General features: G+C 34.7%; 1 protein-coding gene across 1 annotated transcript in view; it reads left to right on the top strand.

Annotated features, from left to right (window-relative positions):
- Positions 1–18,145, top strand: part of FOXP2 (forkhead box P2) — a 599,809-nt gene that overhangs the window by 508,835 nt on the left and 72,829 nt on the right. The window lies entirely within an intron of this gene.

The raw sequence follows: 18,145 nt of genomic DNA, 5'->3' as shown, positions 1-18,145 counted from the left end.
AGTCAATATTCATAAGAATATGCTTATGCTGAAATAAGCCATACTGTTGACACCTCCTATTTGGGCACAACTCTTACTAAAATTCCAAAGACCTAATTGAGGTTTTACTTAGTACTAAATGCTGATGGGTAAAATTAAATATACAATATATTGTACTTTTATACATGTTTTACATTCCCTGGATAGAAAGATATTCTGCATTTTAAACTGCTTGAAGAGAAAGAAAAAATCAAAACCAAGAAGTGGCAGACACTTTAAGCCATATACCCTTTATTAAAGCTAAATGATTTCAAATCCAGTACTTTGAAAAAGAAAAACTTTTTCTTTGCAAGGAGCAAGTGCACTTATTTATAACATAATGAACTTATATTATGAGGAAACAGTCATAATAAGGAATAGGCATCCTTATGATTCATAAAATTAGTTATATGTACTAACCTAATTGGTCATTCCTGCCTGATAAAAGAGAAAAAGGTGAAATCCTGTGCTATTTTAATTTCCCTAGCTTAATTATAATACTCTTTTGCTACAGGCTTTAGTGTATAAACCTCCCATATTGTAATTAACCATTAAATGCCTATATTGATTTTTCTAGTTTTTTAAACCCACAAACCCTTTCCATTATAATATCAGAAACAGAATAGTATTTAACACTCAACTGGAGACAGAGGTGCTTTATATCTCTGAACTTTCTACCTAAAAGTATAGAAGATCATGTCATATGGGGTTTAAAAAATGTGTACTTTTTCACAGTCTGATATATTCCTTTCCTGAAAAGAGTATATGCTAATGACAAGAACATAGGCTAACAGGTACCCAAATATTAAGTGTGGTAAACAAAGCATGAGGATACTCATGTTGGTATGTAACAGAAGTAACTTGTTTCATAGGTGATTCATTCTTTGATTCACCATTGACTGAATGTCAAATAAGGGGCAAATATTCTTTTCAACCTTGCAGGAAAAGAAATAATCTACTAGGCTAATTGTTAAAAGTTTATAACATGGAGAGCCACAAAAAGAAGATGTGAGGAGTGACAAATAGTCTGACCATTATGACACAGTGTAATCAGTGCTACAATACAGAATAGTGCAGGCTGTTATTGGAAAGTATAAGAGGATCATATAATCAGACTGGGATTTGGTGCTGGCTGTCAGTCAGGGAAAGCTTTCCAGAAAAAAGTGACAATTGAGGAGTTAGCACTGAGAAGAATTGGGAATATTATTTGAGACAAGAAACGAAGTGAAAAAAGTAAGACCAGTATCACTAAAATAAGGCTTCCTAGGAGTAAGGAAATATTTCAGCTTTTCTTCCCTCTTAATATTGAAGGCATGTTCCGAATCTGAACATGCTGTGCAGTCTCTGGTGGGGGCAGAAGTCTCATCAAAACACAGTGATTAAAAGTTCTGGTATTTGCAGTAATTCTTTTTCCTCATCAGAAATGTCACATTTTCCTCATATTATTGAAGACAAAATTAAGGTCCCCTTGAAGAAGTTTTCTATTTACAAATAGCCCTCTTTCTTGGAGTGGTGTTTCATTGACCTCTTAATTGTTCTTCTTGAAACTCTGCAGTTTGTAGTGAGATTGTCAATTCCCCAGGCATTCCATCCCAAGAAAGCAATGCCAGGTTGAAAGCTGGAAGCTGTGAGTAAGCTGATTTGGGTGACCAGAGCTGGCAACATTTCACTTTTTAAAGGCAAAATGGAAAATATCTAGCAAGTCAGATGCCCCCAGGAGAGAATTCTTCAAAGCGGGTCCCTTTTGGGCTGATTATAAGACTAATCAACCATTTATCAAGCAAGCCATTATGTGTCTGACCATATGAATAAACATAATTCATGCAAATATAATTTATGTTAAATACATTCTCGAGTTATTATGCACAATATTTTCTTCATCAAAAAGCAGTGACCAAAAGTGCATGCATATTTGCAATAATTCTTTGCAGCATCTTGAATATCCCAATTTCTTCCTGCCATTGATGAAAGAATGGCAGTTTCCCTGGTTAAGTTCTCTCCCCCACAGGCTTTTGGAAGAGAGTTACTTCTTTTGGAGGCTATACATTAGGATGATATTCTTAGATAATCTAGTTGCTTAAGGTATTAATGGCACTTCGAATTTTGTTCTGTTAGCAAATCTTGACATCCTAGAAGCACAGCCTTGTCTTGGGCTCGCTAATAAACAAATTTGAATGCTGCAGTCTCAGTCCTGACCTCGGAACTACCCATTAGTGACTTTTCTCCACTGTACTATAATATAAGCACAGGCCATTTTCTTTTGTTAATCGTAAATAATTTGGAATCATTTTAGCGCCTAAAAAACCTGTTCATTTCTTTTGTTTTTGCATGAAGAAAAAAATAGGGTCTCCTCCCAATGCTCATATTTTTAAGATATAAATTTTATATTTTAAATAATTGTCACAAACTTACTGTGATGTTTCTGTATGCAACCTTTTAAAAAAGAGTCAGTTTTATTACATGTAAATCTGAAAGGTTATAGCTACCAACTCTAGACAGGAAAAAGTACCATCATTTATTAGGATGCCTCTCAGGCAGGAGTATACAGCAGTGCCTGAAGCCCTAAAGCCCTCCTCCTCTTCATGCGTGTACGATTCTTTGAAGACAGACTCCATTCAGAGGTACCAAATATAATTTTACTGTTTAAAAATATTTTAAAAAACAAAGTCTTTTTCATCTATAGAGCAGAAGTTACACTTATTTCTAGTGTCATATACATTACAATCAATTTGCAAGCCTCTATTTCTGTGCCAATTCACTAGAATGTGTCATTACATACTGGTAATCTTATTCAAGAGAATTCAGTGTTCAGCCATCACTATAGATGCCAGCCAACAGAGCAGCTAGGTTTCATCTCTAGGCCAGTGTATGCCCAGGCTGGGTAAATTAGATAGAGTCATGTCAGTTGTGCCCTACACAAGAGTGCTAGCTCAAGGGGTAACCTGGGGCCAAAATCTAGCCTGCAGTCCTTCCACAAACCACGCCCCTGAGAAACAAAATCTGTCCTGCGAGGACAAAAGAAACTTGTGGGCTAGTGGCAGCCCTTTGGCCAGAATAGATGGGCTTCAATGAAGTGCAACAAAACTTCAAGAAACCTTTCAATCAGCAGCATGCAACAGTCAACTTAACGGAAGGAGGAGAGTCTATTTTTCTTTGTGATAATGTGCCCTTGAGTAGATGCACAAAAATGATCTCATCTAGTCAAGCCAGTATTGTTAGTTTGAAGTTTTCCCCATACAAAAATGTCACTTCATCAGACCATAACTTTTGCAGGAACTGACTCTACTGTAATATTCTTATGTTCCTTATAGTTAACATATTAAATAATTTATGTTCATGTTTGTTTAATCAATACGTAAATAATTCGGTGCTAGAATAACTTTTACCCCCCTTTGATGTTGGTACTCTTTGGATTCTGTCATCGTAATCACGAGTGCTCTTGTGGTTAAGATCCCTCAAGGAAAAGGCACGTTTAGATCTAGCTTGAGTCATTGGTCCTGTATTCCAAGGACAGGCAAACCAGTCAGCCTATCTTGCTTCATTCCCATAGGCATCCCACATTTTCTTCATTGTAAGACATGCACATGTTCATATTTCGAATATGTCTACAAGTGAATATAAAAGTACTGTTTATTTGTTGTCCAAAAGCCATTATTAAAACAGTGATATATCTCATAATGGATAGTCCTTATATTGTGGGATTGTAATTTCTGAAATGGTGTTCCAACTAAATTCATTGTGATGATTTTGGACAGCCTAAGTTGGATGAGGAAGAGGAGTTTTTGTAATGGTGAGCTACAGTGTCTCTCACTGTGTGTGTGTGTTTAAGACTTGCTATTCTTTAATATTCATTTTATTAAAGGTATTCATCTTTTTTAAAGTAAATTTTTGGAGCATAACATATGTGCAAAAGGTGCATAAATCAGCAGTATATCACTAGATTTTCATAGGGTATATAAACCCACATAACCACCATCCAAATCAAGAAATAAACATCACCAACATCCCTCTGTTAATTACTACCCCCTGTAAAGTTAATCTCTATCCTGAGTTCTATCACCATCAGTTTTATCTGTTTTTGAAATTTATATAAAGAAATCTTTTTAGGGAACTGGCTTATTTTCTCAGCATTATGCTGGAGAGATTCATCTACGTTGTCTATAGCAGGAGATCATTCATTCTGACTGCTGAATAGTCTTGGTTTTAGTTTGCCAGGGCTGCTATAACAAAATGCCACAAACTGGTTGACTTAACAGGAATTTATTGGCCCAGTTTGGAGGTTAAAAGTCCAAAATCAAGCTCCTGTCAAGCCATACTTCTCTGAAGTCTGTAGAGATCTCGTGGTGGCTTGCTGACAATCAATTTCTCCTCTGGCATATGGTGATGTCTTTATCTCCTCTTTCTTCATGTACTTCTTTGTCCAAATTTCCTTTGCTTATAGGGACTCTGTTCACATCAGATTAAGACCCACCCTTACTTAATCAGTCTTATCTTAATAGGATCTTTGAAGAGCCTATTTACAAATGAGTTCACACCCATAGGACCAGCAGTAGAACTTGAATATGTCTTTATGGGGGACATCATTCAATCCTCATCAGTCTTCCTCTGTATGAATAACACAACTTATTTGCCCCATCTATTTTGATGGGTATTTGAACTGTTTCTAATTTAGAGCTATAATAAATCATCCATATTGAATATTACTGTACTTTTATTATACATTTTGTTGGGTGTTGTTCCAGTTTGCTAATGCTGCCATTATGCAAAACACCAGAAATGTATTGGCTTTTATAAAGGGGGTTTATTTGGTTACAAAGTTACAGTCTGAAGACCCTGAAAATGTCCAAATGAAGGCATCAACACAAGTGTAACTTCACTGAAGGAAGGCCAATGGCATCCAGAAAACCTCTGTTAGCTGGGAAGGTATGTGGCTGATGTCTGCTGATCCCAGGTTGTGTTCCAGCTCCACTCTCAGCTCCTATGCATTCCTCAAAGTGTCTCTCTTGGCTGCAGGACCTCCTTCTGTCTGTGAACAGTTTTATAGGACTCCAGTGATTCAATTCAATTAAGACCCACCCTGAATGGGTGGGTAACACCTTCATGAAAATTATCCAAAAATTTCACCCACAGTTGATTGAGTCACATCTCCATGGAAACATTCAATCAAAGGATTCCAACCTAATCAACACTAATACATCTGCCCCCACAAGATTGCATCAAAGAACATGGTGTTTTGGGGACATAATACATTCAAACTGGCACAGGTGTATTCCTAGGAGTGTTATTTGGGGATTATAGAGTATGCTTACCTCTAGTAGATACTGCCGAAGTGTTTCAAAAGTGGATATAATAATCCACAATCTCATCTCATCAGCATACCTTTTGTTCCACAGTTTCCCAAAATTGATATTTTTGAAGCCATTCTGATTGATGTATAGTGGTATCTCATTGTGGTTTTAATTTGTGTTTCCCTTATGACTAATAAGGTTGAATAGACTTCTGTATGTCTGGATATAGTTTCTCATGAAATACATGCTCAATTTTTCTAACCAGTTAAAAAATTTTTTTCCTAATTGACTTATGGAGATTCTTTATATGTTCTGGAAAGATGTATTTGTCAGATATTTGTAATGCAAACATCTTTCCCTGTTCTGTGGCTTGTATTTTTTGCTCTTTTTATAGTATTTTTTGAAGAAAAGAAGTTATAAATTACAATGTGATCCAATTTATCAATATTTTTCTTTAAAGTTTTGTTGGGGACTGAATAATATGACCCACAAAAGAAATGTTCAAGTCTTAGTCATATTCCTGTGGGGGTGAATCCATTTGTAAATAGTGTCTTTGAATATATTAATGTGAGTCAGGGTACAGGCTCATTTGTGAATAGAATCTTTGAAGATTCTTTTTAGGTGTGGAGAAACTAAATCAGGGTAGGTCTTAATCCATGTGACTAGAGACATTATAAAGAGAGGAAATTCAGACAACTCTGCAAAAGAAGTCAAAAGGAGCCAGAGAGGAGAGAATGATGACTATATGACAAAGAGCTGCCATCACCAGAACACTACTGATCCCAGGAGAAAGCCTGGCCGTGTCAATATCTTGATTTTGAACTTCTAGCCTTCAAAGCCATGAGAAAATAAATGCTTGTTATTTAAGCCAACCCATTGTATGCTATTTGTCATAGCAGATCTGGCAAACCAAGACAGGTTAGAGTTTTTTACATCCTATTTAAGGAAACTTTATTCCAAAGTCGTGAAAATAATTATGGTATGAAGAAGAGCTCAAGATTCAGTTTTTTATGGAAAACCAATGATCCAATACCTTTAATGAAACAGACTGTCCTTTTCTCCTCACTGCACTCCACTATCACCTTTGACATAAATCAAATGACTGTATATGTGTAAGTCTGAATCTGAAATCTTATGTTCTATTGGTCTGTCTATCTTTGCTCTGATCCTACACTGTCTCATAATTAGTCTAGATATGTGACTGTGAAAATCCCCCATATTTCTTCATCACCAGAGTTACCTTAGTTATTCTTGGCTCCTTGCGTCTCCATATAAATTATAGAATCATCTTATCAGTTCCCACCAAAAGGTCCTATTGAGATTTTTATTGACCCTGCATTGAATCTATAGATCAATTTGGAAAGAATTGACATCACTCAAATATTGACTTTTCTATCCATGAATATATTATCTCCCTTCATTTCTTTAGATTTTCATTACTTTCAAACGTGTTGTAAATTTCATTTGAAACATTTTGCATATATTTCATTAGATAATGCACTAATAATTTCATATTATATATTAATGTAAATAGCATCAAAATCTGTTTTTAAATTTTATTTTCTAATTACGTGTCACTGGAATTTTAGAAGTACAATTGTTTTTTATATATTGACATTTGATCTAACACCATCACCAAATTCACTTATTCATTCTGAAAGATTGAGGATTCTTTTGAATTTTCTACATAAAGTGCCATGCCATTCATATTTCTTTTATAATCCTCATACTTATTTATCCTTGAGTTATTGCACTAGACTTCCAGTACAGTGATGAATAGATGTGACAGTAATGGGCATCCCTGTCTCATCTCCAGTCTCAGGGGAAACTTTCTGTATGTCTCCATTATGTATGATGTTTGTGGTAGGTTTTTGTAGCATCTTTATCAGATTTAGAAAGTTCCCATCTATTCATAATTTGCAAAGGGTTTTCAGGTATTGAAGTTTTTCAAAATTTTTTTTTCTGTGTATGTTGAGAGAATCATATTCTCTTTCCTTTTGATTTTATTTATTTTATACAAACTCTTCCAACTAATTTGGTTTAACATTTGAAAATCATTCAAATACTTTTCTTTATTATGTGGGGTTATCAAGTTTTCTACTTCTTTCTCCATTAATTTGTTGAATTAACCTAAAGTGGCACCAATATTTAATAATATCCTTATATTTTAATTCCTATATGATCTGTAGTTATATTGCCTTTTTCTGTCCAAATATTGGTCATATCTGTCTTTTTTTACTTGATTAACATTGATAAGACTGCATCTTTTTTCCAAAGAACTGTCTTTGTTGATTTATCTCTATCACATAGGTTTTATTTTATTTTTTTCAGTTCTTCATTTTGTTATTTCTTCCTTTCTACTTTCTTTGGCTTTGGTTTACCATTCCTCTTAAAACCTTTTGAGATAGAGTCTTAGATCATTGATATTTAAGCCTTTCTTTGTTTCTAATATATGTGTTTGAGACTATAAATCTCCCTGAAGGCACAGTGTTAGCTGTATCTTGCTACTTGATATAATGCAGTTTCATAATTGTTCAGTTGAAAATATTTCTAATTTTCATTACAATTTCTTCTTTACCCCATAAACCATTTAGAAAGTCATTGTTTAATTTCAAAATATTTTGGGAATTCATTTTTTTAATTATTATTATTGATTAATTTCACTATGGTCAGAAAACCTAAGCTATTTCAAGTCTTTAAAATTTGTTGAGGTTTGCTTTATGACCCAAGATTTGGTCTATTATGATAAAGTCCCATACACACTGGAAAAGGCAGGCTATTTTGCCATTGTTTTGTACAGTGTTAGAAAAATGTATATTATATATAGAGAGAGGTAAGTATATAAAGGTGTTTGCAGTAGTTAAATTGTGTATTTATTGTTGTTTGTATATTCTATAATCTTACTGAATTTGTATTTGCATACTTAGAGTTACTGAGAACGGTATTTTCAAATCTCCCATTATGAAGGTGGATTTTTCTATTGCTCTTTTCAGTTCTGACAGTTTTTTCTCTATGTATTTTAAGGCTATACTATTAGATGCATGCATATTTAGAATAGTTATATCTTTCTGGTAATTTGAACTTTTTAACATTCTGAAATGCTCTTCTTAATCTCTGGTAATGATTCTTTCCCCAAAGTCTTTTTTTCTCTAATACTAGTATAGTTACAGCAGCTTTCTTTTGGATAGTGTTTCCAAGTTATGTTTATTACTGTCTTTTTACTCTTAACCTTTCTGTATCCTTATATTTAACTTATATCTCTTGTAAGCAGCATATAGTTGGTTTTTATTTTTTATGCAGTCTGACATTTAACTTTTCACTGGAGTATTTAATCTGTTTAAATTTAATGTACTTATTAATATATAGTTGCATGTGTACTGTTCTACTCGTGATGAGATAAAAAGCATGCTGATCAAAGTTTTGATTAATACAAAGCTTTATAAGGGTAGTAGAGATATTTGATTATGCAATTAATATTCAAAAATATCTCAATCATTTGAAGCAATGAATCAACTCCAAAAGACAAAGTTTAACAGAAACAAATGCAAAGTCCTACAGTATTGTCAACTGAAGAATGGGAGATGGCAAGTAGATACTTGTGTAACACAATACATTTAATGGGGAATTGGAGTAAATGATACCTAAATTCACTGCCAGTCTAATGTTTATATGATTCTTACATGGAGGCTTTCTAAATTGAGTCTTAATCCATATATGGTCTAATATCTTTGTCATGTTTATTGGTTGGAAACATGAGTAAAATCTAATATGCTAATGAAAAGGTTGGGAAAAATGAACATTTGGAAGTTATAAGAAGGAGGGTGTGGATATGTTAATGCTATATGCATGTAAGGTGTCTTTTTACTTTAAGAATCTATATTTCTGTCGGACAGAAATAGGAAAGTGATGTTTTTAATCATCAGCTTAGTAAATGTTTCAACTCAAGTGAAAGTGATCAGTTGATATTTCTTCTGATATTGTTTCTTCTGTTTTTTTCTTCAACTGGTCCTTTATTATCATCATCATAATATGATATACTCTAAAAATCCTCTATGGCCAATATGTTTTATTGATGCATGATAAGTAACAAACTGCACCATTACCAAAGAGGATTTCAGCCTAGAACCCCCATTTCTGGTCTTAGATAATTTTTCTGCAAGGAATTTTAAAAAAAAGGATAATTTTTTTTCCTCTTATTAAATTGTTGCATTCCTTAGCTGTCCTGCTCTCACTTCTTTTGTAGGAATATCCCTTTTCTCACCCAATACAGTATTCTAATAATCTCAGCCAGTTCCAGCATACAGTAAATTTTTTATTGCAGTGTGATGGATTTGGGAGAACAAGCAGATGTTTTGAATTAAATTACTGATCCAGACCCATGTTAGTGTGATACAGGCTTAAAGCATTGATCTTCTCTTTCTAGTTATTTTCTCACTTCCCTTAAGAGGTCACCAATTCTAGTGGTTATAAGTTTTTCCCCCATTTTTCAGTACTTCTAAGCTCAAGGATTTGACTAGACACTTTTCTTAGCATTCACTTACTAACACTCATCACATCTTACTTTTGCCTTTCAAAAGCATATTCTCTGATGTTATGTTATTTTTCTCTACCAAAGTTTTCAGAATAAATTTCTTTAAAAAATATTAAAATGGAAACTTATGGAATTTACCATGAATCTATAGATAACTGAAACATACAGTGTCAGAGTGTTAATTTATCATAGATCACAGAATTTTAGATGCTTAAGACACCCTAGAAGATTGCTATGATTGTTTTGAAATTAGTTCCTAGGAAGGAATATTTGATGTGTTTTTCTATAGTTTATTATAGACATAATAAATACTAATATAACATACTCTCTGTATTCTAGTAAAAAAAACCTAAGTTTCATCCCAGAAGCCTACTTAAATTCTGCTGCTTTCAATGGCTATGGAAATAACCAAATGTCTTCATTTCCTGGTAGCTAATAAATACCATATGATGGGTTGGCTTAAACAATGGGAATTTAGTGGCTCAGGGCTTTGAGGCTAGGAGAAGTTCAGAATCTAGGAGTCAGTAAGGCGATGCTTTCTCCCCGAAGACTGTGATGTTCCATAGCTGGCTGCCTGTGGTCCTTGGACCTTGACTTTTCTGTCACATGGCAATGAACATGTCATCTTCTCCTTCCTCCTTAGGGTTCAGACTTGGGGTCTTACAAACAAGGATTAAGGTAATTCAGGGAAACCCAATTTGCATACCAAGGATGAAAGTGTTCCTGCCCTTTTCTTCACAGTAGTTTTGCCATTAGTACAAGTTTGTTGACCTAATGACCAATTAATTGTTAACAGAAACAGTGGTTTCTCATTGGAAGATTGTTTTAGATATTGACTAAAGAAGAGGAGTTACAAAGTTTATGAAGATGTTTTTATCATTTCAGAATGTTGCATAGACAAGCAAACTGGAATTTGTATAAAATTAAAGAATTGAAATTCTAGGTGATTTTTGTAGTAAGAATGATTGTGCTATAGTTCATATATTTGATAATAAATCACCTTTGCTTGCAGAAGTTTGGATTACTGTAAGTGATTTAATCTTTACCAAGACAAGTTAAGGCTGAATTTAAAGACTTAAAGACAAAATCCCTTTAAATACTTAAACTCTAAAAACCAAGTTATTTGTTGTTTATTTGTTGTAAATGAGCCTCTAACCTGTGATCGTACCATATGATATTTAAAAATTCTTAATTAGAAAAAATATAAATGCATCAACAAAAACACAGAAACAGAAACTTAGGAAATGTCAGAGATTCAAGATGCTTTCAACATATTTTCTGATATCAATTGTAAAACTATTTGCAAAATGAAAATACAGAATAAATATGCCTAAGTCTTTTGTTTTTCTCAGAATGGCCTCTGATGTGTTTGTTTCTGCTTGTTGGGGGGGAAGCAGTTTTTTCACCCAAAACCAGCATATAAACTTTTTTACAGGTTATTTCAAATTAAATATTTATTGAAATCTTTTTAGGAAATTTGGTTTTAAAACATAGCATTGCTATAAAATGTTTTCCGATAGAAACTAATAAACATTTCAAAATAGAAAATTCATGAATAACTTCCTATACTTTTGTTTAGAGGGAAAGAAAATATGGTTTTCTCAATATTTTAAAACCAGTAAAGAGATCACATATTCCAGTTTACCATGACAGCCCTGGTTTACATCTACTGTTTCCAGGTAATTATTAATAGCACCCCTTTTCACTTTCAAATGTGTCCCAATAAATTCTATGGTTACCCTATCACGTAGTCAAGCCTACTCAGACCTTTAATAAAGACTGCCATAAATCCTAATTTTCAGTTATAGAATGGAGTTCTAGGGACACTGAGGACTTAACAAAATTAAACCATTGAAAGAGTGGTGAGCAGCACCCTGGATTTAGAATAAATAAAAAAAATTCAATTCAATACCACTCTGCCTTAGTTATTCTGTTACATGTCTTGAACTTTCTGAGCCCATACACAATTGATAATAAGAAATATGGTGTCTCATAAATTAGATAATGGCATAAGAAATGTGAAAATACTTTGTAAATTTTAGAATGCTATACACATGGCATTAACAAACTCACAGTATGATTTAACTCAGAGTTGCACTTGTCAAGAAAAAAAGAGTTAAATTAAGTGTAATTACCATGCAAGAGGGCAATCTGTGCCCTGGAAACTCATATTTACATATTTTATCTTGCCATCATATCTTCTAGTCAGATTAAGTGACCTAAAAATACTTGACGATGCCAAAAGTGAAAATTATATAATCTAATTCATTTTATTTCCATATGGCAGCTGGCCCACTGGCACTGACATGGTATTGAGAGATCCCTGAAGAGATGGTCCTGGAGAGGGATTGGGTTAGACTGTTGAGTTTCAAGTGCAGAAAAACAAACTCTTTTCTATCAGAATAGGAAGCCTTTTTAGTGTTTGACAAGGGTATTTACATGATGAGTTTTGCATTTTGGGAAGATAATTCTGGCAACAATGAGTAGTATTGATTGGAGAAGCAAGACATTAGAGGCTAGCAGAGTACTTCAGAGGATGCAACAATAGTCCAAATGAAAAATGATGAAGTAAGGAATTAAGACTCGAGACGGTGTGAATGGCAAAGAGGAAGTTGAACAGGAGAGCCATTGTGAAATGAGTGGGCAGTAGTTACTGACTGATTGGAAACAGGATTGAGGTAGAGGGAGGAGTAAAAATTACCTTGAGTTATTGAGCTTGGCTGATTGGGAAGATAATAGCGTCATTCAATGAAATGGGATCCACAGCAAGAGAAGCAGGTTTGCGGCGTCAGGATCAAGGATTGAGTTGGAGTGGGGGTGGGGCTGTCTAGTTATCTGCATGTGTACAACTGGCAGTGTATTTTTAGATACTCATCTCAGAGAAGATAAGTACACATGCCTTATGGGCCATGGAGAGAAGTTTGTCAAAGCCATGTGGCTCACAGTCAAACTAGAACTAGAATTTTTAAAGAACTTCTGCTGTACTTAAGACCTACACAAACAAAACATTCTGTGATTTTGGTGGCCACCTGAACCTCCCTTCTGCCTGTCTGTCACCTTATGCCAAAACATGAGGTCTATAGCAATCAGAAGACTATCTCACTATGCGTGGCTACTTTTTAAAACCATCTGAGTGCTATTCCCTCTGCCCTCTCCTCATTCTCTCTTTTTACATAGCGTAAGAAACAGCAGCCTGATGGGTATAATGAGCAGGATATTATTGTAGAGAGAAGGGCCTCTCTACATGGACATGGTAACAGCACATTGTAATCCAGAAGGGCAGCCCCACAAATAAAGTCAGAGAGGTGGGAGTAAGAAAGAAAGAGACTTGGTAACAATGTACTTAAAGGATTTTGAATTTTCTGTACCCTGCTAACAATCAAATTAGAGGTAGGCTAATTCAAGGGGATGTTATTATACAAGGCCATCAGTCATTTGGAAATATCATTCTAAGGGACATTTCACGTGAGTGAACCACTGACTGAGAAAGATAATGAATTTGAAAAAGCATGGAAGACTGTATGACTCCTTTTGCAACTGCATCTCTATGAAACTTAAAAGCAGCAATAATCACAAAAAATCATCACGAATTATTTTGCTTCATTATGTTAATGAACCTGTAACTGGATAAAAGAAATGCTGAAAAATAGTTTCATTCTGTCAAAATTAACCACCAGATATGGAAGTTCACCACAACCATATTTTTTAAAAGAAACCTCACATACAGGCAGAACACATTTTACACAGCTGTGCAATATCATAAAAATAATTGTGAACCCATGCAAAGCAAGCTTAGTAATCACTGAATAAAATTACGATTGTCCCATAACTTTTAAAATTTTTGTCAAAGCATTAAAAAAAAATCTTATTGTCATTTATAAATGTAAGTACAGGGAAATGAAAAAAATAGTAAAACTGTGTTTATTTAGTTCACTATAATTTAAGACATTAGAAACATTTACCAGTCAAGGTGTTTTATTTCTTGTAAAATATTTATCAAGACTGATTTGAACCGTGCTTGCCTTGTTATCATGTAACTTACAATATCATCATGTAACTTGCCAAAGCATCTCTTCAATGCCTTGGCAAGTTGTCCAAGTTTGGATTAACTTCTAACTTCTTACCTTTTATGCTTCTAATGTTGTGAAATGTCTCTTAAAGTTCCTTTAATGTGATGGTTTTTGCCATCATCTTGGGACATCTTTGTCCTTTTTATCACAATCACTTTCTTCATTTATGTCAGTATGTTTGCCTTTACTGAGTTCCTCTAACTCTTCCTCCTGAATAGTGGCAGCGTCCACAATGTCAACAAATAATGCTGCTTTCATGGGTAAAGGTTTGCAGATGAACGATAGCTATGAAACTGGGAGAGGGAGGAAGAGTGGACAGAGGGAGGAGGTGAGACGGTGGAGAGAAGAGGAAGGGGTCGGTGAAGGGAATGAAAAGCAATGTAGATGTATTACGAAAACCATTTTAGAAGCCACTTTTTAGGGATTCTACAAATGTTAATCGTATGGAAAAAAAACTATAGGAGTGCTTAAAAATGCCTAGAATTGAGGCTGGATAGAGTTCATACAATACTTCTTTCCTCTTAGAGTTACATGGCAAAAATTGTAGGGGAAAAGAGAGAAAGACACTGGCTCCTGGGAGCTGAGGGTTTGTGGTCCTGGATGTGATCTGGAGGACCCTGAGACCCGCGGACAGGGGTCTGGAGAGCAGCTCCCATGATGTCAAGGCTGAGGGCATCAGTGTCCCCCCAGCGTGGGAGGAACAGCCAGTATTCTAAATCTTCATGCCTTTTGACTGTTTTAATACAGGACTTAATCTTTCCATGTCTCAGACAAACCTCTAGGCTTAGAAGCTTCATGAAGTACAAGTTGGCAAAAAATATTGTCTCCTCTAAGGGACTGAATGTGTGAATAAATGAGGTTCAGTAAAGGTTTGTATAAATCCACAATTAATGTATTCAGAAACAGCGTTCAAGAGAAGGTTAAGAATGTTAAAGGTGCAGCCCTAGACTTTTGAAGGAAATGTGACGGAATGGCCAGGAAGCCTGACTGTAAAATAGCGCACTGTTTAGTGACAGAATACAGGCATGGTACATGTTATGGCATTTTTTAATATTCCCATAACCAAAGGATTAGTGATTGTCTACCACTTCCAGATTTTGTCAGTTGAATAGTATGATAGCATTTATCAAGCCTTTGATATCCACAGATGAAAAGTACCTTACAATATAAATGATCTTCCCATGGTGTTCCTGTAGAGATCTGATACATTTTATCTAATGTTCCTCTCTCACCTGTTTTTAACTCCTGCTTACTAATATTCTTTTGCAATATTTTCCTACATATTCCACTTGAAAACCTTGCCAGCCTGACAAAATCTTTACGATATAACCATGACATAAGGGTCTCAGCTAAGTTAGTTTTGTATTTTCAGTGATTTTGCTCAGGGTTTTTTTAATAGTAATTTAAAACTGCTGGAAAGTATTTCCCATTATATATTTTGCATTTGTCTCTTTGAAGCATTATTCTTGAAAAACATTTATTTTAAAAAGTTGTGAATTAGTTATAATCTTAACATGTCTCACAACTGCATTTATTTTTTCAATTCATAATGTATTTACATGGTTTAAAATTCAGAAGGTTTAAAAAGAAGTGTTTGTTTTTTCCACCACTGTCCTATAGACAACCAGTTCCCTTCCCCAGAGACAACCAATATATTATCAGTTTCTTGTGTATCTTTCCAGAGACATTTCACACATGTTCAAGCTATGTATGAGTGTGTGTGTGTGTGTGTGTGTGTGTGTATATATAATTTTTTTTTTTTACAAAAATGGTAGCATTCTGTGCACAGAGTTTTATACTTTGCTTTCTGCACTAGAAATATATTTTGGAAATCGTTACTTATCACCACATAAAGAGATTCCTCATTCATTTCTGTGACTGCATATTATTCCACTGGTGGATGTACCATGTCATTTAAGTAGTCTCCTATTGATTGTCAATTGGGATGTTTCTAATTTATTGTTGCTAATAACAATGTCTCAGTGAATAGCCTTGAACATATGTCATTTCACACAGGTACAAGTGTAACTGAGAATATAATTTTAGAAGTAGAATTCCTAGGTTAAAGAATATATTCATTTATTATTTTGATTGCTACTACCCAAATGCTATCCACAGAATTGTTACCATTTTATACTTTTTTAAGCTAGTGTCTACTTTCTACCATTTCACCAAGACAGTATGTTATTAAACAGTTTGATCTTTCCCAATCCGATAGGTTTCTCAGAATACCTTAATTTTGCTTTCTTATATTGTAAATAAGGATGAATATATTTTTATATTTAAAAGAGGCAAACTGTTCAGTACTTTGCCCATTTTTTTCTATTGGATTGTTAATCTTTTTCTTATTGGCATATAGGAGTTTCTCATATATTCAAGAAGTCATGAGTTGCAAATATCTTTACCAGTTTGCCATTTGTTTTTGAGTTTGATTATGGTTTTCACTATTCAGATTTTTAAAAATACAGTTGAGTTTATTGATATTTCTTTTTATGGGTCTTTTTCCCCTACTATCCCTAGCACCTAGTATGAACCTGGCATACACTAGGTGGTTGATAAATGTTTGTCAATGGATGGGAGAGAGGGAGAAAGGAAGAAAGGAAAAAAGAGAGGGAGGAGCAAGGAAAGAAGTTTGGTCTTACTGGTTCACCATTGTGTCCCCAGGTCCTAGCTCAGTTCGTTTTACATTATAGGTATTCACTATATATTTGTTAAAGAAATTAATTAACTCCCCAGAATTCTATACTCCATTCTCTCTGCTCTTCTCATTTTATGCACCTCATACAGATCCATGGGTAACTTCACCTATACCATAACTTCACCTACCACTGATTTGTTAATGACCCCTTAATGTAAATCTGAAGCCATTGCTCTCTGGTTCAAGAACCGTATATAACAGCTTACTGGACATCCCTCCTTGGATCCCATAGGCCCCTTAAACATAGCCAGACCAACCTTGAACTTAGTATCTTTCCACTCAGTGCTAATCCACTTTCTGTATTCTTGGCCTTACTAAATGAGACTTCATCTAGTATGAAGCTTTTGAGTCATCCTAAATTACTCCTTTCCTTCACATTTCCTACCTATAATCAATCAAGCCTGTATATTCGACTTCCTTAACAACTCTCAGATCTTCCCCTTCCTCTCTATCCCACTGAAGTAATCCAAAATGTCCACAACAATATCCTACCTAGCATTATTGTCAGGGATAATCCTAAAATTCAGATCTGATCATTATACTCTTAAATCCTTCACGGAACTCCATATTTCCCTCCATCTTACTCAAGCAATGCTTGCAGAAGAAATTTTTAACTTCTAAATGTGGTAGCCATCTTCCTGTAATAATCCAGCTTCTACCTGTTTGTGCCATATGTATCCCATAGTCCAGTCATGAGGAACGACTTACTATTGCCTAGAAAACTTCTGCTTGAACTCATGCCACACCTCTGCAGAAAGAAGTCTTCCAACATCCTTAATTCTTACTTATTCTTTAAAACTCAGAGTAAGCACCACCTCCGCTCTAAAGCTTTTCCTGATTCTGCCAGGCTGTCCTCTTCCTGTGCATTCTTCTGTCATAACCCTTGTCACACTGCATTCTACTTGTACATTTACTTATCTTCCCCTCCATCCCCAGAAGCTAACAAAGTTTTGTTGGATGAATGACTTACTACCAATGTTTTATTCTTCAAAAAGTTATATAACAGATGTTAAAAATAAGGTTAGAACCCAGAGCCTAATGTGGAGGAAGAGAATACCTAGACAACAATAAACTGGATTACTAGTACAGTTGAAATCAGAAACAGGAAATGAAGCCTGAGACACAGGGATCCCGGGAGCAGGGGTTAGAACCCAAACATTTAGCAACCAAGTCATGGGTACCAGGAGAGCCTGCCACAGGTTAGCCCCTCTCAGGCCACCTGTGGGGCCAGGCTGGGAGTTAACAAGGACAGGCTTTCTGAGACCAAGTTTGCCTGCTGTACAGCAGACAAATAAAATCCAAATCTTTAGCTTGGCATATATTTTGTACCAGAATATTCCTTTTGAATAAGTAGAAAAATGCATAAATATACTCACAGAATACTATTATTAGATACTATGTATCACTTGGTTTTGGTGTTTTGTTGTTGTTGTTGTTGTTGTTTACTTTCTGGTACAAATTTCCCAGGATTCAGTGTAGATTGTGAGATTCTTAAAATTTTTAATATTTTCAATCTTGAATCTAAGTAGAGTCTATAGTT

This window comes from Choloepus didactylus, chromosome 5, assembly GCF_015220235.1.
Source record: "Choloepus didactylus isolate mChoDid1 chromosome 5, mChoDid1.pri, whole genome shotgun sequence".
Taxonomy (NCBI): Eukaryota; Metazoa; Chordata; class Mammalia; order Pilosa; family Megalonychidae; genus Choloepus; species Choloepus didactylus.
Note: the sequence above shows the minus strand (reverse complement) of the source record. Positions and strands in the feature narration are given on the sequence as shown.